The 22,980-nt window shown below is 43.6% G+C and overlaps 2 long non-coding RNA genes across 2 annotated transcripts; both read left to right on the forward strand.

Moving 5' to 3' along the window:
- The first annotated feature begins 7,538 nt into the window (after window positions 1-7,538).
- Window positions 7,539-10,051, forward strand: LOC124696760. Its single transcript, XR_007000726.1, has 4 exons — window positions 7,539-7,847; window positions 7,933-8,038; window positions 8,185-8,195; window positions 8,281-10,051. It is a non-coding gene; the product is annotated as an uncharacterized LOC124696760 (long non-coding RNA).
- Window positions 10,052-10,076: 25 nt separating this feature from the next.
- LOC124696761 lies at window positions 10,077-11,317 on the forward strand. The gene is made up of 2 exons (XR_007000727.1): window positions 10,077-10,305; window positions 10,847-11,317. It is a non-coding gene; the product is annotated as an uncharacterized LOC124696761 (long non-coding RNA).
- The last annotated feature ends 11,663 nt before the right edge of the window (window positions 11,318-22,980 follow it).

The raw sequence follows: 22,980 nt of genomic DNA on the forward strand, positions 1-22,980 counted from the left end.
TCCGAGCTCCGTCATGGCGTCTGGAGAGGAAAGGGAGAGGATCCCGCGCGCGTGGTCGATCCTGCCTCCGGTCGGGCGTGGCGGCTGGAGAGGAAGGCCCACGGGGGCGTGGTGGTCTGGACGTCCGTTCGGGCGTGTTGTGTTGAGAGGAAGGGCAACCAGACGTGTCGGGGCGCGTGGGTGTGGCACAAAATTTGACCCAGTGACGTGGTTCAATGTGAGGCCAGCAAAATGGGACCAAGTATTAAGAAAGAGAAGATACATGCATCCGGACGCTGTTTGAGGGACACGGCTGGAAAGGGCCTCTTTTCTGTACATATTTTTGATCTCTTTTTGTCCGGCGCGGTCATAAACGTCCCCCAAATCATTTGTGCCGGACGTTTTTTGAGGGACGCGACTGGAGATGCTCTCAGGCTGGTAGTCTTGTGCGGCAGCATTGACCCCTACCGCTCAGATGCCTGCAGCGTTGCCGCCTTGTCAATGCTGCAGTTCCTCCGCCGACCAGTTCCTCCCGCTGCAACTGCCGTCATCGGTGAAGGAGGCCGGAGCCGGAGGTGGCTGGGAGCTTAGGGACGAGCTGGGAGAGGTGGCGCTAGTCGGGAGAACGAGAGGTGTGTAGGGGCACGGTTCGCGTGTGGCCGGAGCAAGGCCAGCAGGGGCGCCGGCCGCCGGGGCATCGAGGTCGTGAAGGGGATCGACCGATGGGTGGAGTTCCAACGTGCGCGGGCGCAATCCCTATTCGCCGCTCAATGCGGGAGCGATTCGCTCCCGCTCAAGCGACGGACGGTGTGGGCCGGCCCATTACCGGCTACCAGGTATGGTTTTTGCCCTTTGTTTTCTGGTTTTTCGTTTTTTCTCAGGTTTTTTCGTTTTTTTCTGGTTTCTTTTTTATTTTTGCTACATTGGTTTGCTGATTTCGAAATTTGTTCAGATTTGTTTTTTGCTCTGATTTTAAAAATGTTTATATTACAAATTTGTTCAGATTCAAAATTTGTTTAAATATGAAATTTGTTCAAATATGAAATTTGTTTAAATATGAAATTTGTTCAAATATGAATTTTGTTCAAATATGAATTTTGTTCGATTTAAAATTCTTTGTTTTTTAAACTAAACAATTGTCAAATTTGAACATTTTTCAATTTTGAACAATTTTTATGTTTGAACAATTTTCAAATTTGAACCTTCTTAAATTTTGAAATTTTTTAGATTCGAAGTTTTTTAGATTCAAACATTTTTAGTTCGAACTTTTTTTATTTTTAAACTTTTACAGATTTGAATATTTTTTTAAAGATCTAAACTGAAAGAAAAGAAAAGGGAGAAGCAGTACCTTTTGTTGGGCCAAGGTTCGGAGCGGCCCGCCGGGAAACCTCTTCAGGCGGAGCGAGCGCTGCCTCCCGCTTAAGGCGGGAGCTCCTATACATCGCTTCCAGCGGGAGCGATGGTGGCTCCGCTCAAGGCCTCCTTCCTGGGCCGTTTGAACTGCGACCCAATAAAGGTACGGTTTCTTTCTCTCTTTTCTTTTTGTTTCAGTTTGATTTTAAAATACTAATATCCGAAAAAGTTCATAGTTGGAAAAAGTTTGTATTTAAAAATGTTCAAATTTAAAAATTGTTCGAATCTGGAAAATGTTCGAATTTAAAAATGTTCAAATCTGGAAAATATTCGAATTCTAAAAATGTTCAAATCTAAAAAATGTTCAAATCTAAAAAAGTGTGAACTTTTAAATATTTGAATCTGAAAATGTTCTAATTTAAAAAATGTTCAGATCTAAAAATTGTTCTAATATGAAAAAAGTTCAAATTTAAAACTGTTCAAAATTCGAAACAGTTCAAAAAAATGAAAAAATGTTTGTATTGAAAAACTTCGAAAAATTTAAAAATTCAAGATTTTAAAAAATGTTCAAAAACTGGTCAGAAAAGTCGGGAAAACGACGGAAAACCAAAAACTGGAAGAAAAACCATAGCGAACCAGAGAAAACCGCCTAAAACCGAAGAAAACTAGGAAAAAACACACCCTGCCGCTAATGGGCCGGCCCACCCCGTCCACCGCTTCAGGCGGGAGCAAATCGCTCCCGCAATGAGCGGGGAATAGGGATCGCCGCTTAAGGCGGAGAATAGGCGCTCCCGTGCGCGGGTGCGTTAGGACAGGGTTTGGCGCTGGCTAGCTGGGCTGGCTGGCCTCTTGGGCTGTCTTAGTTGGGCTGCCTGGTCCAGGGGTCCCTTCCCTTTGTCTCCAAAGTCCGCGGTGTCTCACACGCACGTAACGTAAGTTGTATTTTTCTATAAATTTGCTAAGTTGCATTTATCGATAGTAAATTATGGTTTTATACATTCGCTAAGTTGTGTTTTTCGCCATGGAGCTCGGATGGGCCACGACGCGCTCTGCAGTGTGAATCTCTTTGGGTACGTTTGGTTTATGCCCCAACTAGCCTCACCAATTTTTTGGCACGACCAAATCAAGGGCATGACCAAAATTTTGGTATGTGGTTGTCGTTTGGATTGCAGCCAATGTGCCGTTCACAAATTTTTGCATAATAGACTTCTGTTTGGTTTTCAACAGACCAACCGTGACTTTATAACTGTTCGCACAAATAATTAAACACGTCTATCGTCCAAAACCAAGAAAATACGTAGATCAAAGATGCAGTTTTCTCAAAGTACGATTTTTTAGATGATCGCAATACGAGTACTCATTTGGAAACAAACTCAGGGCACAGAATCGCCGGAAGCTGCTAATCAGGCGGAATGGCGTCCACAAGCAATTTACGGTGCTGCATGCACCACATGACAAACAAAAATGATACAGTATAAATTACGTGGGGCCCACAAGAGAGAATGGAAACCTGCCGTGCCAATTTTTTGGCGGAGCTTTTTCACGCCCGCAAACTCGCCCACGCGCTGGCGAGAATGAGGCATAGAGCGCGCTGACGAGCTGGGCGAGCCAATTTTTTGATCGTAGTCCAAACAGCCACCAAATGTCATGGGCACGCCGATTTTTTTGGTATGGCTACTATTGGCTGCTAACCAAACAGACCCTTTGTTCTCCTGTTGGTGGTTGCCTACTCGAGCTCCTGCTGCCGATGGTATCATGGCGGAGGATACCGCAGCGGGGCGACGTCATGGTATAGGCGACCACAGCGGGCGGTAGCGGTGTCACGACTACACAGAGAGGGTGGCGGGGTCGGAGTAAAGGCCACCACATGTGTTAAGTTTTTGTTATTTGAACACAATAAATTGATTTCTCACATATTTTTGTAGATATTAATTTGTTGCTTCACACTTGTGCTAAGTTGCATACTCATCATCGCTAACTTGTATACACATAGTGGTGAGTTGCATACCTCATATATGAAGTTGTATGACCCTACACCAGAGTAGCATCAACTTATGTCAAGAAGTGCATCAGCCATAGCTTGCACAAAATGCAACACGGTAGGGGTATGGCTGCAACTTAAAACTCGATCGACACAAGTTGCTTGCTTTTATTCGAGATTCATCCATTTACCAAATGGGTTTTAGTTGAACAAGCGAAGTTGCATGTTGAAGATGATAAGTTGCAATAACTACAGGGCTTAGTTGGATGCATTAGTAGGTTAGGTTGTGACATCCATAGGGCTTTCTTGTGTCCATCATTAGGTTAAGTTGCATCTACTATTAGGTTAAATTGCAACATCGATAGGGTTAAGTTGCATCTAGTATTAGGTTAAGTTGCAATAGCTATAGGGTTTAGTTGCATCCTTAATAGGTTAAGTTGCATACCCATTGTTGCTAAGTTATATACACCATCAGTGCTAAGTTGCATATCCCGTATGTGATGTTATCTACCTCTACACACGAGAGTGGAAACAACTTAATTCAAGGAGCGGTCGTATCTATTAGTACATGTATTCGCCTCCTATGTTGTCTACCTATAGTGCTAATTAATTTGCATGAGTTTCTAATCGCGATGTTGCAACCTCTCTTCGCTTGATTTCGCACTTGCCGCTGACATATGCCGAGCTAGATAGTCCGCCCACATCTCGCCTTCTCCACCGTCCTAGAGCTCCCACCTAAGCACCATCGGTATTAAGGCGATACCCCATTTGGCTTCTTGCATCTCGCATAGCTTCCCATGTATTGGCTCGTGTGATCGGCCACATTCGTGTTGATCGAGATGGAGTCGTGTACCTCCAGGCAAAAATTGCCATGAAGAGAACAATTTTTTTCTTCACACAAGTGATAGGTTGTATTTTTGCCGACGGTATATTATGGGTTCAACATATGAGCTAAATTATACTTTTGCACGCAATAAATTGTTCACCTATACATTTGCTAATTTTTGTTTGTAGAAAGTAAATTTTTGCTTCACACATGTGATAAGTTGCATACCACTATTTCTAAGCTATAGACCCACTACTATTAAGTTGCATACCAACTGTTGTTAAGTGACATACACACTCTTGTTAAGTTGTATACCAACTATGATTAAGTTGCATTCATTGTCTAATATATTTTCACCACGTCTAAGTTGTCTACCACCGCGCTTAAGTTACATACTATTTGGTTATGAAGTTGTATTTTAGCTGCTAATAAGTTGTCTGGTTACCAACGATACTAGAAACTATGGTGGACAACTAGTAGTGCAATGCTGCAAGTCTCGTTACTATGAAGTTATTTGCCGTTGTTGCTAAGTAAGTATCTTAGAAACTAAATTGGCTATAAAAATATATATAAAAAGATAGTGAAAGCATCTCTTTGTACGAAGTTGCTTTGCTACACCACTAAAGTTGATTTTTCGCTACAACAGAGTTGCTTTTCAAAAATAAAAAGTTTATCGAAACATATACAAATGAGATCTGGTTTCGAAGATCTCATCGTGAGAGGCCTAAGGGTGAAAACGAAATGCAATTTCGATATACGGTTTAAGAGTTATGACTTTTTTATTTCTCTCCGAATGAAATTAAATGCACATGTGCTGTTTTTTAGGGTTTTACGTGAGCTGTTCCCAACTTTCCTTTTTTTTTAGATATAAATATATTTGCTTTTATAAGATGAGTGCCGAGATGGACATGATGCTAGCTAGCCGTGTCCTTCTATCAATGTATCTAGACGCAATTCCTTTCGTGAAAGTGTTATATGTAACTAGGTCTGGCGATCGATTCGTGTGCAAAACTTACATATGTCACTTGAGCTAATGTAGGCCGATCTCTTGGGCTGTGGCCTGTGGCTGGCTATCACGTGTGCCTTCGCCAAGCTGATGTTCACAATTTTGATCTTTCCATATTACAGGGGCTTGGGCTAAAGCCCGGCTTGCTAAGCTAAAAGGTTCGATTTAATCAATGAATAATTAGTACCACACGGCTTGGCTAAGAAAGTTTCTGGCGGTTTATAACCGTGTTTCTGAGAACAACGGGCACCACATGGAACATGTGGGTTAGCATTCTCATTATTTAATTAGCTTGAAGTAGAAGTAGAAGTAGAAGATATTTAGTGCAATCTGCACACACGCACACCGATATGGTGTGTACAGCTATTTATTTTTATTATTTAAACTAGAAAACATACCCATGAAAACACCAACTGCTAACCTTTTATAATTTCAAGAGCGGGAGCAATAATATTATAACAGGTTAATCGGTGAACTGTCTATCTCTAGACTTAGTACATAATTCATGTCAATTTTGTGAAAATGAAGGTCCTCATTTTTTCTCTCCTGGTGATGTGAACGGTCAGAAGTACCAACCGATTTATAAATTATATGCTTTCTCTTTCACTTCGCCTATATTATGAACATTGTATTCATATGTCTCAATTGCAAACTATTTTTGCAATTCAATTTCACAACATGTTGAATCGATCAGCGGGCGAATTGATCAAACATAGGTAATGAGCTAGCTCTCCACGAAGGAAGCTGACAACATCCACTAGTTTGTTTGTTCACAAAGGAATGCACAAATGTGTGCATACGACAATATGTTGTATCAACACTTCAATAATAATTGTATGGAAATTAGCACACTCAATGAGATGACGGGAAAAAACGTTGTTGTCTTCGTATTCAAGGAAAACATGTTTGATTCCAGCATCATCCCTGAATGATGGAGAATCAATCTTGGAAGAAGAACATGTAGAGTGTGAGATCATGCGGAAAACTAAATAATCTAAATCATGTCTTAATCATCGATGGTAATCCACCTAGAACAACAGGACAAAATACTTCCATAACTATAACTACTATATTAAACCTTAACAAACATCTTTGTTCTCCTAATTTTGAAGTTTTTTTCGGATTAACCTGCAGCTGACACGTAAGTAGTTTTCTGGTTGATTTCAGCGGTTCTTTTTCCGTGTACCCTTTGGGTGCTCTATAGAAATTTTTGTGGTCCTTTTCCTTTAATACTACGTTTTAGATGTGCTTCCTTTCGAGCAGGGTGCGTGTACCATTTTATTGAACCGCTTTGACTCTTTCTTTGTCGCGCTGGGTGACCTCTCGAAAGATCCCCTGCCCATATACCGCCCCTGTGCGCTCTCTCGATGCAAATCTCGAGATCCTCGGGTGCCCGCGAGCGGCTGGCGGCGGCATATAGAGGCGGCGGAGAGAGGGGTGGAAGCGGTGGTGGCGTCAGGGAGACCCTACGCGCGCGTCACCGGACATCGCCTCTGCGCCTTGGGCGGCCGTCCCGGCGAAGAGATTACTCGCCGGCGACGAACACCACGCCACGCTGGGGTCGTGGTCGCTGGAAGACGAGGCCGCCGCCGTGGAGGAGGGGCCAGGCCGACCTCAGGCGCGATGCGGAGCCGGCAGCCATGGGGGCGTGAGGAGCCGCGCCGCCGTCATCCGGTGGGGTTGCCGCATGTAGCAGCACCGCGCTGCTCCTCCGTGAACCGCAATCGTCTTCGCCTGGGTCGGGTCTCCGGGTCGATGCGTCACACAGTCATACCTGGAGGAGCCACCTCCCATGGGTGGGAGCCAGGCCATCGCAGGGAGGAGATTAAGCGCCGCCGACGTTGCCACCCGGACGTGTTGCGAGGATTCCGCATGGGTGGAAGCAGCGGCGTCGCCGAACCGTGTGCGTCGCGGCAGGTTAGGTATATGCCGCATCTGTCTTTCCTCTGTGATGTGCACGATGTATGTTCGGTTGCTCTAACACGGTCGACGCCCAGGCAAAAGATCTTCCTGGTGACTCCGTGACGACGAGTCGTGGTGTGCGCGAGTGTAGCAGTTATTCCGGCAACTACCGGCGCGGGAGCTCCAGCGTGCAGGTGACCTATCCTTTCTCCGCCTTCCTTCCTTCCCTTGATCTGCTCATATCTTCTGTCTTTTATTTCATCTTTTCAGTTCAGTCATACAGGCAATAGCGTCTGCAAATTCTGAACGGAACTATTTTTCTTAAGCAGCATACATGGAGTAGTAATGGTAAGAATCAGTAGGTTAGCCGTGAATGGTCAAAGAATTAGCAATGAAGAAGCCCAAATACTCTCTTCCGTATATTGTCCAGCGGCCTAACTGAAATCCACAGATGACTATTTCCTTGTGCCTTTGCCTTTTCACCATCTCAATGAAGCACAAAAGTAGAATATAAATATATAATAGCTTCTTGCTCTCAGCTGCAGGCGTTGCATGACTAATCTGAAACATTGATTTTATATTCTCTGACGATGAAGCTTTCCTGGTGAATTTGTGTGGTTCAGTTTTCCACTGTGTTCGCCATTCTTTCTTGCTTTTTTTCCTAATTTGTTCACCGCGCATTAAGTTTGTTTGATGATTTTCTTCCAGATCCAATGAGAATTATGAGAACAGATCCAAAAACATATGTCTTTTGATCCTGATATGAGTTGAATAAAAGACATGTTTGGAAAGTTTTATAGGTGCATGGTCAATCTGAATTCATCGTGAACTTTTCATTCTGTTATTCTCTTCGTTTTACAGTTGTGTGTGATGTGTTTGGTGCAGGTCTTAGTACAAATGCACGTGGCATTTCCGGCCAGCAGCGAGTCCAGCTGCCTTCTACGTCGCCTCATCCTGTATGAATTGGATTTCTTCATCGTCAACTGCTGAGGTATTGTGCTTAACACAACATTTTCAGAAACAGCCATCGTTACTCTAGGCAGCATCCAGTTTGCTGGCCTGACGGTTAGCCGATTTTTAAATTGGATTAACTGTGCGAATTGAGATGGCACGAAGCTGACGCAATTTAAAGTTTAGGATGCAACAAGGTCAGTACAAACGCATTGTTCGTTTAATAACAAATAAAGAAGAACCTTCTTTTTATGGCTAACTAATGGTTTCATTCTATCGCAGGGTGGCACTAGCACTGCCGAAGTAAAGAAGAACAGGCCCCCTCCTGTATAGTTACGGTGAGCTCAGATAATGAAAACATTCGACCTTTACAGAAATTTTTTCATTCAGTAAAAATATGTGAATTGAGGGCTATATTGGTTCTTTCCTGTACGTATAGTATTGTTTTTATGCATGACAATCGTTTTAAAGGAATGCCTAATGATATGCCTAGGTGTTATTTTTCCTCAACTGAACTATTTGTAGCTTCAGTTAAGTTTTGATTTCTCCCTACATCATGTGCATTCATGTTCATATAGAAATTGTATTATCATGTCCATCCAGAGTATGGTGCTTTCGTAAAGGTTTAGGAAGCTTCTACTGGTTGTTTTTTGATTCAGACATGGGGCATAAAAGTAACATCGCATGTCTTACGGCTAAATGATATGTATCTTGGATGCAATTCAGTCGTCGAAAAGCCGAGGAGAGGTCTAAATATTTTATAACTTCTTTTTTCCTTTGTATTGGTGCATTATTCACGATTAGTCAATTAAATACCACACCCTTTTAAACTAAATATTAACAACATCAGAGAACCACGATGTGATCAAGTAGGGAAGAAACTAGAATCTGCTACCCAATGTTCCGCTTGATGTCGGATTTAGTTTGCATTTCGGAAGTCCTACCAATTCATGCTTTTGAGTTATGGCCATCATATCTACATATTTGCAGTATCAAAAAGGTAATTAATTAATGTGTGCTACTCCTTTTAACTGATTTTACCAATCTTTCACGTTTGCATCTAACTATGGCTGATTGTTCTTTGTTCTCATTGATACTTAGTAAGTTAGTTAAAGCTGCAAACAAATTGGAAAATCATAGTATGTGCAATCTAAATTCAGTGCCAATGATTCAATATAAGTCGAGTCAAGTTACTTTGGTGAAGGACAGCCAGTGCTTGAAGTTTCCATACTAGCTAATGATATGTATCTTGGATGCAATTCAGTCGTCGAAAAGCCGGGGAGAGGTCTAAATATTTTATAACTTCTCTTTTCCTAGCTATTGGTGCATTATTCACGATTATTCAATTAAATACCACACCTTTTTTTTTGAAAAGGGAAAATACCACACCCTTTTAAACTAAATATTAACAACATCAGAGAATCACGATGTAATCAAGTAGGGAAAAAACTAGAATCTGCTACCCAATGTTCCGCTTGATGTCGGATTCAGTTTGCATTTCGGAAGTCCTACCAATTCATGCTTTTGAGTTATGGCCAACATATATACATATTTGTAGTTACAATAAGGTAATTATTATTGTGTGCTCCTCCTTTTAATTGATTTTACCAATCTTTCGTTTGCATCTATCTATGACTGATTGTTCTTTGTTCTCATTGATACTTGGTAAGTTAGTTAAAGCTGCAAACAAATTGGAAAAGCATAGTATGTGCAATCTAAATTCAGTGCCAATGATTCAATATAAGTCGAGTCAAGTGACTTTGGTGAAGGACACCCAGTGCTTCAAGTTTCCATGCAAGCACATGCGATCCCCAATGCAAATTTAAGTCTTAGTGCTACAACCGGTTTGTGTGTTCTGCATGATTTTTCATCGGTCGTTGTTTTTTTTCGAAGAGGGGAACGGAGCCCCGACCTCTACATGGAGCGCACTAGGGTCCACTATTTTGTTTCACTTTGCTTTGTCTATTTGTATATGGTTGTTCAGAAATTTGTACTTTTGTTCTTTTATATTTGGCCTTTAACATTCTTGCTATGCTGTAAGATGGAAATAGTTCATGCGACCTTGCATACTCTTATGCATATTTTAACTTAAAATTCGCAATGAAATAGACTTGCAACATGTCTTAGACTTGCAAAATATAGGAAGTCTTTTATTTGTCTGATAGTTTGTTAATTCCAAGCTCTGTTTTATTGATTCTGAACATTTGAATATGTACTTCATTCTAAGGGTACCAACAAGATTACCAATGTTACTCCTGAAGAAATGACAGGCATTATTGAAGTTATAGGTGAAACTGAGAAGTTCTGGTATTATACCTGGACTAGATGAATTTACATGCTCTTACTGTTATTTTGAGATTCTTTAAATGTTGCAAGCAACTTCATGCTTCAGATTTCTATTCAGGTCTGCAGATTATTTAATTCAGTTTTCTTTCTCGCAAGGGCGATATTATGTGCTCCATATATCTTTGTATAAGCTGTCTATCATAAGGTTAATACCTAGCATTTGAAAACAACTAATAGTGGTGATTCTGGGCCAATCAAGCTTAGGTTGATTCAATTGTCCGCTTTCAATTCTGAAGAGAGTTGCTAATCAGGGGGGATTTGAGCAAAATATAATTTATTGAGATTGTGAGGTTTCTTTTTGTCCGTATTGTGATTGACTTCCGCTTTAAGGTCATGAATTGAAATTTGTCAAGAGGTTGTTGTCTCTTCAATTGATGCAGGCATGGGAAGGTATACCATGAAAGGGGTTTCACATTGTTTCTAGATTATTGCAATGCCTATGTTTTGTTAGAATATAGTAGATTTACCTTCTTGACTAATTTTCATCATTTCACATATCAAGGTCTTAGGAGAATATTCTGGGGTTCAACTGGTGATCCGAGCAGATAGGCATGAATAGAATTCTGTGTCTCCAGAGACACATTGAGAGTGGAAGCATACTACTTTGTATGTAGTACAAGCAAGATGCTACCTACATAGGACCGACAATCAGTGCTGAAATGCTAGCTTTTGGATTCAGCAGCATTATTGACACTGCTGTTCAGCGAAAGGCACGAAAAGAGTAAAGCGAAGATTTCTCAGCGATAGACGCTGGTGGTGTAGAAGTTTATGTACTGTAGTTCCAGTTTGATCTACAAAATAAGTTAGTACCAGAATATCTAAATGTATGCCACGTAGTTTCCATTTAGTATGTCTGGAGAGTATGTAATTATGCAGCTGCAAGCAGTGCTATCATCAATAATGTAGCTCCAAGTAGTGGTATAATGTATAATGCATGTATTGTATGTATGCATAACATTAATCATGTTCGCTAGAGGTCTCTTACAGCAACAATATGATACTACAGGCGCCCTAAGTGAATCACCGTTCCATCAACTTCCTCAAACCATGCATGTTTGTTTACTTCCTTGAGCATTAGAACATGTGTACGTTCAGTTTTAGTGCCCTGTAACATTGACAACATGTAGAGCAATACAAATATGTCTTCTGGTCTAATTGGCTTCTAAAAAGTGTAAAGTACAGTTTTAGTGCCCTGTAATTTCTAACAACATGTAGAACAATACAAATATGTATTCTGGTCTAATTGGCTTCTAAATAGTGTAAAGAACACAACTAAGAAATTTTCATCTCACAACTTCACTAGGAACGCCATCTACACCATCAATAAACCAACCACTAATTGGCACCTCGAACCAAAACCCATCTATGCAAACGGCGGTGGCGCAACAAGCCCCTCTACCAAGAAACCAAACTGCCCTACACGCCCCCACTCCTCAAGGATGAACAACGAATATATTATTATCATTTCGTTCGAAGATGAGAACAATAACGCTAGGTAGTTGATCAGGTTAGAGAGGCCAAGTAGTTGATCATGGTAGAGAGACCTCTCTGGCTCCCTAATACACTCCATCCTCTCCTTGCTTTTTATCGTGTCCATCCTTTTGTGATCTACATCATATATATTGTGCTCACATTTTTCGAGTGCATATAAGGAAATGCATGCAAGGAAATAAAGCTATTGGCAGAATGATGTATTCATCGTTAGTATAGAAGCCCACAAGTAGCCTAGCCGTTTTAGTTGATTTACTTTATTGTACACATTACAATCTAAGTGATATATCTATGTTATTTCACCTACTTTTCTATTAGTAAGCCACCATACTGGTGCGGCGTGCCGCCGCGCCGATGATTGCTAGTTCAATCAATAGTAGAAACAAGGCCTAGCTATGAATTAAGAAAAATGATTGCGTGTGGCTGATGAGGCGTGTGTTTTCTTCAAGTATGATATTATTTCGCCTTCCAGGTTCTTTTGAGATTCGTTTACTTCTTGCCACAGAGACGTGGCAACTATAGTGCCAATAATTAAGCAAGAAGGGATGTTGATACCATAGAGCAACATCGTCGGTAGTGGAGGAGAGATTGGAGATACCATAAAGCCAGAGGAGTAGCATAGAGTTTTCATGGTTGTGCCAGCTAAGACAACATAGACATCGATATGATTGTTTAGATAAGTGAGCGGGTCAGCGAGATGGTGAAGGTTATTGGAGCATCTCTATCAGAGCTCGTATTTGTCTAAACCGAAAAAACGGAGTTCAGTTTACCGAAAAACGAATTGAGAGCGCATTTCGGCACGGCGCAGAACAGAAACTGTAAACCCAAACCGAACTCGGGAAAATCAAACAACGCGGGAAATCGATTTTCGTGATTGCAGTCGATTTCATCCGATCAAGCTTAATTCGATCATAATTCACACTAATAGTGGCAAAATACAACCGCATTGAACCTAAATTACGTACTACGGACCTAATTAGACTAGAAATTAAGGTTCCCGGCGACTATACAGTCACCGGGCCTCGGCGGAGGGTTTTTGGACGCCGCCGCTTGCTAGGCGACGACGAGGGCCGCCAGCTCGATGGCCGCCGCGCCGGAGGCGCTCCCGCAGAGCAGAGGCGGTCCGTCTGCGTCGTCGTCGTCGCTGCTCGGGGGCAACAGCGGCAGCTGCGGGCTGCACCCGCCGTCAGCGGGGGGCTCCTCCGCTTCCCCAGCCGCAGCTGCAGCCGCAGCCTCCTCCGCGCGCGCTTGAAGGTGGCGCACCATTACGTCCGGCCACTTGCGGCCGGCCCGCTTCCATGCGCCGTCGAAGCGCGCCCGCCTGCCGCGCTCCGTCTCCGCCCGTACGCCCGGCGGACGGCGACTTTCCCTTCCGACGCCGGATCGGCCGCCTACCCTACCCACGCGTCTTAAACGCGTCATTTCGGACGGCGGGGTGGTGGCCGTAGCGGCGGAGCGGCGTCCGAGTGCCCGGGATTGCTCGTCGGAGCGGCGGCGGGCTGCGGCGGCGGGAGAGGAGCGGCGGGAGGGGAGTAGGGTTTCCGAACCGAACTCCCCTCCGCGAACCCTTTTAATAGGGGCCGTGCGGTGAGTTTCTCGGGCCCCTGAACTTCCAGTTCGGGCCGGCCCATGTTTACAGGCTCTGATCTGCGCGCATTTCAGCCTGAACCCGTAAATCCACCGGAAAAGTTCGGTTCCGGCGGGATTTATGGGCTCTATTAGAGTTGCTCTTACATTTTCCTTAGAAAGGATATGAGGGACCCAAGGAACACAGGAAAGGATTGAGAAGCGACAACAGGAGATGAGATGTTAGGGTTAGAAGACGAAAAGAAGATGAATATGGATAAATATCATACAAAGACCAGATGGCACTACTAGGAAATAGGCTACCACCGGCGCACCTATTTTTAGCTACCGCCGGTGCATCAACACGCGTTGGCGGGAACATGCCGGTGGTATCGCCTTACCGCCGTCGCACATCCTGGTCCGCCAGTAGTATCTCGATTTATCGCCGGCGCACGTCCTAGTCCGCCGTCAGTAACTCGACTAGTGTGCCGGCGGTATAATTTTCAAAATTCAATAGACGAATCTAGATCTAGGTGTCATCGTGATGTGTTCTTCACGTTCTTCACAGTGTCCAGCGAGGGTTGAGGAGGTGGGTCACCGGACATGAGGTCGCCGGCGAGCTTGAGGAGGTGGTTTCCGTTGAGGTTGAGAAGGTGGTCGCCGGAGGGTCGCCGGAAGGAGGTCCCGACGAGGTTGAGGAGTGGTCACCAAAGGGAGGCCCCGACGAGGTTGAGGAGAGGTGGTCACCAGAGGAAGCTCGCCGGCTAAGGGAAGTCACCGGGTTGAGGAGGAGGAGGAGGGAAAGAGGAGGACAAGGGAAAGAGGAGGAGGAGGAGGTGGAGGAGAGAAAGTGAGAAAGAAGAAGAGGTCGGCCTGATGGTCTGGTTTGCATATATAGCAAAGGTTACCGCCGGCGCACCACCATGCCCGTGCGCCGGCGCATTTTTTTATTTTTTGAGATTTTTTCACCAAAATGTTAAACCTCAAAAAGTTATGATTCTGTTTTGAATTTGACGAATCCAAAAATTGTCTAAACGACCGTAGATCGTTGAAATCGCATAGGAAATTTCACTTAGATACATTTTGATATAAAAAATGGTTTTCATCGGAGGTAGTATGCAACCATGACACATGACACCATTTTGCATAATATATCAAAATTCATGACGCCACTTTACATAATATATCAAAATTTATTTTTAAAATTTTCTATAAAATTATATCACATAACACATGGGCACTACCTATTGGTGCGTCGGTGGTAAGAGGAGGTGCCATTTTTTTCTGGCCCGACCCTTATCCTCGGCGCACAGTTCCTTTGGTGCGCCGATGGTATTTTGGCACCACCGGTGGTCCGTAAAGTAGGTGCGCCGGCGGAAAATACCACCATCGTTCACATTTTTTTGTGCGTCGGTGGTAACCCTGGGCCTATAGCGTATTTCCTAGTAGTGTGGGTTTAACAAAAGTGACTATGCATCCAAACCTATGTATCATTTGTTTGTATTCAACAACCATAACTTGTTTTTACTATCTTATTTATATTATTTCTTCTGGTACTATCTTTTCATATCACGAATTAATCTGATATAGTGCAGGAACACATGAGGTTTTATCTAGCGATAATTAATGCATCGACAAAACAGAGAGAGGCATAGGAAGGGAGGGAGGGAGTGAGAGGGGAGAAGGAGAGGGGGAGAACATTTTTTTTTATGGAAAATACTCGCCTAGAACATTAAGACAAAATAATTCATGTGACCCGAGCTTACAACACCAGTCCAAACAAACCCCCAGGGATACACCCCATCATCAACGGTAGAAACAAGGATCACTATTAAAAATGATTGCATGTGGCCAATAAGGCGTGTATTTTTTTCAAGTATGATTCTATTTAACATTCTAGGTTCTCTTGAGGTTCGTTTGCTTGCCACAGAGATGGTTGCAAGTATAGAAGAAAAAATTAAGCAAGATGATACGTCTCCAACGTATCTATAATTTCTTATGTTCCATGCTAGTTTTATGACAATACCTACATGTTTTGTTCACACTTTATGATGTTTTGATGCATTTTTCGGCACTAACCTATTAACAAGATATCGAAGCGCCAGTTGCTGTTTTCTGCTGTTTTTGGTTTCAGAAATCCTACAAAGGAAATATTCTCAGAATTGGACGAAATCAACGCTCAGGGTCTTATTTTTCCACGGAGCTTCCAGAAGACCGAAGAGCATACGAGGTGGGGCGACGAGGCGCCCACACCACAGGGCCGCGCGGCCAGGGTGGGGCCCGCGCCACCCTATGGTGTGGGCCCTCGTGCCTCCACCGACCCTGCCCTTCCGCCTACTTAAACTCTCCGTCGCGAAAACCCTATTACCGAGAGCCACGATACGGAAAAAGTTCCAGATACGCCGCCGCCAATCCCATCTCGGGGATTCGAGAGATCGCTCCCGCACCCCGCCGGAGAGGGGAATCATCACCGGAGGGCTCTACATCACCATGCCCGCCTCCGGATTGATGCGTGAGTAGTTCATCCTTGGACTATGGGTCCATAGCAGTAGCTAGATGGTTGTCTTCTCCTCTTGTGCTATCATGTTTAGATCTTGTGAGCTGCCTAACATGATCAAGATCATCTATTTGTAATGCTACATGTTGTGTTTGGTGGGATCCGATGAATATAGAATAGGGATTTCTATTTTCGTGCCCTCGGCTCCTTAGTTGTACTCAGTTTTCCCCAGATCCTTAGTTTTTCCTCAGTTTTCCCCAACCCCTTGTCTATAACCCGCAGAAAGAGCTCGGACGGAAGGAATCCCGTTTAGTTGACGTTGGTTGGTGCCGGCAAGTGGGGCCGCCGTTGGTGCCCCGCAGTGGACACGTCTCCACTTATCCAGATCATCGTGGGACCCACAACTTGTCCACGTTAGCGCGCCGGACCCACAGCTTACCCAGGTGACCGTTGCAAAATGGGAGCCCGAGCTAGCCCCGCGCCCGTGCCCGTGCCATTGCTTCCCCTTTCTTTCTCCGCGCCCCATTGTTCTTCTTCTCCGCCGCCGGCAGCCCTTCTCCGGCACGCGGGTGATGTCTAGTTTCTCTTCGACCTCCCGTTCTTCATGGCCGCAGTATGGACCCGTGCCTTTGACAAGATGCCCTGACTGCCCACGCCAGGAGCCTCTGAAGCGGTCGATCTGTAAGACGGACGAGAACGGCAACCGTGGACGTGAGTTCATTGCATGCGAGAGCTTGCCATATAGAGAGGGGGATAAGGTTAGATCTCGCTCCAATTTCTCTGTTTTCTCTCGATTTTTTTGTTATTCCCTCGAATTTGGGATTTAGGGTTCACGTTGTTGTTTTCAGATCTTGAAGAAATGCAGACATTTCGAGTGGATCGATGTGTACGTTCGTAGGCTTCGCTTGCAGGAATCAATTGGCGCTATTGGGGGGCGCAATTTGGGAGGGGGGACTTGTCTGTAGAGAATGCGGCGGAGAGAGGAGCCGTTCCGATTAGGGACCTTCCGATTATGCCTAATGCTCCCAATGCATAACTGGTGGAAGTGAAGGGAGAACTGAAGAAAATGAACAAGCAGTTAAGGCAGCTGATCGAGTTGAAGAAGCAAGCTAATCTGATGGCTGATTGTTTTTTTTATTGTATAATTACGATCGGATTCTTATCATTGCTCACCAGGCGCTAGAAGTTGTTATAAGGGATACCTTGTTACAAATCCATTATTCAGTTACATGTACTTGTAGTTGTTTTCAAAGTTCGTGTGTGCATTCACCGAAATTACCAACTATATTCCCTAAAAGAAAAGGAAAGCTAAAGATAGTTGATAATTGTTAGAGGGGTGACAAATAATGCAATCACCGAAATCCGCAAATATGTATGCCTCATGTTTATACCAAAATTATACCACTTTTAGGCCTTTCCAAAATACCAATACCATATCCCAAACTATATTCCCTAAAAGAAAAGGACAGCTAAAGATAGTTGATAATTGCTAGAGGGGTGACAAATAATGCAATCACCGAAATCCGCAAATATGTATGCCTCATGTTTATACCAAAATTATACCACTTTTAGGACTTTCCAAAATACCAATACCATATCCCAAACTATATTCCCTAAAAGAAAAGGACAGCTAAAGATAGTTGATAATTGTTAGAGGGGTGACAAATAATGCAATCGCCGAAATTCGCAAAAATGTATGCCTCATGTTTATAGCAAAATTATACCACTTTTAGGCCGTTTCAAAATACCAATACTATATCCCAAACTATATTCCCTAAAAGAAAAGGACAGCTCAAGATAGTTGATAATTGTTAGAGGGGTGACAAATAATGCAATCCCCGAAATCCGCAAATATGTATCCCTCATGTTTATACCAAAATTATACCACTTTTAGGCCTTTCCAAAATACCAATACCATATCCCAAACTATATTCCCTAAAAGAAAAGGACAGCTAAAGATAGTTGATAATTGTTAGAGGGGTGACAAATAATGCAATCGCCGAAATCAGCAAAAATGTATGCCTCATGTTTATAACAAAATTATACCACTTTTAGGCTGTTTCAAAATACCAATACTATATCCCAAACTATATTCCCTAAAAGAAAAGGACAGCTCAAGATAGTTGATAATTGTTAGAGGGCTGACAAATAATGCAATCACCGAAATCCGCAAATATGTATGCCTCATGTTTATACCAATACTATATCCCAAACTATATTAAGTGGCAAACTCGTTATTGCATTCTCCACCGACAGAGAGAGAGAGAGAGATGGGTGGCCACGAAGAGAGAGAGAGAGAGATAGAGAGAGAGAGGTTGCCACGAAGAGACGGATAGGGGTATACTGCCCGTTAGATCAGTGGATCAACGGTTCGTGGAGTCGATCCGTGTGACAACGGCTCAACCAATCAGGATAAGTTTGGGCTTCTCGTAGCATTTGTGACAAGTACTTGAGGGCAAAACTGAGTAGTACTAAGAATCCAAGGGCACATAAATAGTAAATAGACTAAGGGATTCAAACAAAAGAATTACAAAATAAAAAATGTGTGTTTTGTACAATATAATTCATATTGGGCTACATCAAATTATTTGCAATTCAAATATACATGAGTGTGACAATTATGGCATCATTTAGACAAACTATGTTTTGGGAAAGATGTTTTGCAAAGGGGTTTGGGTGGAAAACCATGCATCTTCATAGCTACACTAGTGATTCCGAGAAGTGGCAATTTGTGGTAAAACTTGATTTATATATGTTTGTTAAGGTTTTCTAGGTGGCAGAGTTGCGTAGGAAGACTCCATGAGTAGTTGCCACTATGTTTTTATTTTTTTGGATTTTTTTGCGCATGAAATGACTCAATTAGCTATGTTAATCTCATTTGTTGACTCTCTCGTTGACCAGCTACTTGAGGGTAAAACTGAGTATATTGCACTTGCCGGTCTAAGTCCTCGAGGGGAAAACCGAGTACGTATAAAATTTCTGTATAAGGCCCGAGGTTATAACCGAGTACACCAAACGTCCCAGGGTTAGACTCGTGTAGCGGTGCACGCCGTAGCCGTGCATAGCGGACGCGTGTTGCGGTACACGCCACCTTCGTCTTTATAGAGCCCCTCTTTCTCTCCCTCGACGCACGTTCTCACCGGCTCACCGCAACCGCCTCTCCCGTCCCATCATCTTCTCCACAACCGAAGAAAAAACCCCGAAGAAAATCACCGGCGATGGAGAAGAATGAGATGCCCATTGTCGGCACATCAGCCGCCGCCCCCGTCCAGGCCCCTGTCGCTGCTTCCAACGTAGCATCCGGCGCATCGGCCGCCGCCCCCGTCCGTGCCCCCGTCGCCGCTTCCAACGTAGCAGCCGGCGCATCGGCCGCCGCCCCGTCGAGGCCCCCGTCGGCTGCTTCCAACGTAGCAGCCGGCGCATCGGCCGCCGCCACCGTCCGCCCCCGTCGATTGGGACCCGTACGAACCAAGTGCAAGTACGACGCGCCGGAGAACCCCTACGACACCACCATCGTCGACAACGAGCCGGAGGTAACCCTTTGTTCCCTTGTTCTTATCTCATTTCAATCATTTTGTGTTAGATCTAGCGTTATTACGGTTCGTCTGTTCCTAGTTCAATCCTTTTGTGTTAGATCTTGCGTTATTACCGTTCGTCTGTTCCTAGTTCAATCCTTTTGTGTTAGATCTTGCGTTAGTACTGTTCGTCTGTTCCTAGTTCAATCCTTTTGTGTTAGATCTTGCGTTATTACTGTTCGTCTGTTCCTAGTTCGATCCTTTTGTGTTAGATCTTGCGTTATTAGTGTTTGTGATTTGCTTTTGTTTAATATTTGTGCCGATGATGATGAATATTTGGGCATAAATTGATTCAGGGTTTGGTCAGTAAACAATTGGTGTGTACAAATTTGTTGTGCATGATCTTTGGTTTACTTACTCAAATCCTGGATATAAGTGTGTCCAATGTAACTGAGGCTACCTCTTTTTTTCGAGCCCATATTATCATGCATGATTTTTTGTTCACTCTCTGTTCCATCATCGTTGCAATTGACTCCGTGTTTTTTGCACGATCTTTGGTGCTACGTGACAGTGCAGAGCAGCGACGTCGACAAGCGACGACGAGTCCTTCCACACCAAGACTCGTCACGTCCTCGGAGGCCGCAGTCCGGCCATTACGATGGCCCCTTTGCTCGAGGCATTTACAAGTGCCCCTTCGCAACAGAAGCTCCGCGCCACCGACTTCAACTCCCCGGTGAACCATGCTGAATCCATTGGCGGATGTGGCGCTAGAGTTGGAAGGACCGTGAACGTGCATGCGTACATGGCCAAACACAAAGCACTTGGGATTCACTCCGCGCAACCTCCAAGCGAGTCACACGCGCTACCCGGAGGCGTTGAACGTGCCTATCGCACTCTTCGTATGTGACTCGCTCTATCCGTAGAGCAGCTTAAATTCATGTAAAATGTAGCTTATGTTGGATCTATCGGTACTACTTTTGGATCTGTCCCGAATATATCTATGCTATGTTGGTTGCCGTATGCAGCTTATCCTATATTTTCTCTCTCGGATTTGTGCCCTAGATTTCCTACCCGATTGGGTAAAAACGAAGGCATAAAGAAATGAATGGCGTTAAAAACAGAAGGAGAAGCTGCTCTAGATTTGCTACCAATTTGGGCTATCAAATATGAATGAGATCGAGCGAGAGAGAGGAAAAAGGTACATTGAAAACTGCTAATCTGGGCGAAAGAGACAGAAACCACTCGTGCCCCCGTCCCGGACCCACACGGCTCCACACGCTACGGCCCCACACGCTATGGCCCCACACGCTACGGCCACATAATCACGGTCTGGTCATGTCCCACGCGGTCCCTTCCTACCAGCCCCACACGACGCGGTCCCACATGACGCGACCCCACAAACGACAGGACCCCACTCGTCAGCACGGAACGGTCAACTTAACGGATTCCTTCCGTCCGAGCTCCTTCTGCGGGTTCAGACAACGGCTTGGGGAAAACTGAGGAAAAACTAAGGAGCTAGGGAAAACTGAGTACAACTAAGGACTTGAGGGCACGAAAATAGAAATCCCTATAGAATACTATGTCAAGTTGATTATTGATCTATCATATATGTGTTGTTTATGTTCTTGCATGCTCTCCGTTGGTAGTAGAGGCTCTGGCCAAGTTGATACTTGTAACTCTAAGAGGGAGTATTTATGCTCGATAGTGGGTTCATGCCTCCATTGAATCTGAGACAGTGACAGAAAGTTCTAAGGTTGTAGATGTGTTGTTGCCACTAGGGATAAAACATCAATGCTTTGTCTAAGGATATTTGTGTTGATTACATTACGCACCATACTTAATGCAATTGTCTGTTGTTTGCAACTTAATACTCGGAAGGGGTGCGGATGCTAACCCTGAAGGTGGACTTTTTAGGCATAGATGCATGCCGGATGGCGGTCTATGTTCTTTGTCGTAATGCCCCGATTAAATCTCATAGTGATCATCATGATATGTATATGAATCTTTATTTGTCAATTGCCCACCTGTAATTTGTTCACCCAAGCATGCTATTTATCTTATTGGAGAGACACCAAGTAGTGAACCGTGGACCCCGGTCCATTCTTTTACACCTGAAATACAATCTATCGCAATCTCGTTCTCTCGTTGTTCTTCGCAAACAAGCATCATTCTCCACACCATATGTTTAATCATTTGTTTTCAGCAAGCCGGTGAGATTGACAACCTCACTGTTAAGTTGGGGCAAAGTACTGTGATTGTGTTGTGCAGGTTCCACGTTGGTGTCGGAATCACTGGTGTTGCGCCGCACTACACTCCTCCACCAACAACCTTCACGTGGCCTTCATCTCCTACTGGTTCGATAACCTTGGTTTCTTACTGAGGGAAAACTTGCTGCTGTACGCATCACACCTTCCTCTTGGGGTTCCCAACGGACGTGTGCTTCACGCGTTATCAAGCTCTTTTTCTGGTGCCATTGCCGGGGAACTGAAGAAAAGTTACACCACAGAGAATTGCCTCCCACGGCAATAGCTCTTTTTCTGGCGCCGTTGCCGGGGAGATCAAGACACGCTGCAAGGGGAGTCTCTCACATCCAATCTCTTTACTTTGTTTATTGTCTTGCTTTACTTTACTTTATTTTCTGTCTTGTTTTCGCTATATCAAAAACACAAAAAAATTAGTTACTTGTTTTTACTCTATTCTGTTTGCTTAATTTACTTTTACTACTGTTAAGATGAATACTCCTGAAAATACTAAGTTGTGTGATTTTACTAGCACAAATAATAATGATTTTATATGTACTCATATTGCTCCACCTGCTACTACAGCAGAATTCTATGAAATTAAACCTGCTTTACTGAATCTTGTTATGAGAGAGCAATTTTCTGGTGTTAGTAATGATGATGCTGCTGCCCATCTTAATAATTTTGTTGAACTTTGTGAAATGGAAAAGTATAAGGATATAGATGGTGATATTATAAAACTGAAATTTTTTCCTTTCTCCTTAAGAGGAAGAGCTAAAGATTGGTTGCTATCTTTGCCTAAGAATAGTATTGATTCATGGACTAAATGTAAAGATGCTTTTATTAGTAAATATTAACCTCCTGCTAAGATTATATCTTTGAGAAGTAGCATTATGAATTTTAAGCAATTAGATAATGAACATGTTGCTCAAGCATGGGAGAGAATGAAATCTTTGGTAAAGAATTGCCCTACCCATGGACTAACTACTTGGATGATCATCCAAACCTTTTATGCAGGATTGAATTTTTCCTCAAGGAACCTATTGGATTCAGCTGCTGGAGGTACCTTTATGTCCATCACTTGTTGGGCGCCGCAACAAAGCTTCTTGATGATATGATGATCAATTACTCTGAGTGGCATACTGAAAGAACTCCTCAAGGTAAGAAGGTAAATTATGTTGAAGAAACCTCTTCTTTGGGTGATAAGATTGATGTTATTATGTCTATGCTTGTTAATGGTAGATCTCATATTGATCCTAATAATGTTCCTTTAGCTTCATTGGTTGCTCAAGAAGAGCATGTTGATGTGAATTTCATTAAGAATAAT

Source organism: Lolium rigidum, chromosome 3, assembly GCF_022539505.1.
Source record: "Lolium rigidum isolate FL_2022 chromosome 3, APGP_CSIRO_Lrig_0.1, whole genome shotgun sequence".
NCBI classification, from domain to species: Eukaryota; Viridiplantae; Streptophyta; class Magnoliopsida; order Poales; family Poaceae; genus Lolium; species Lolium rigidum.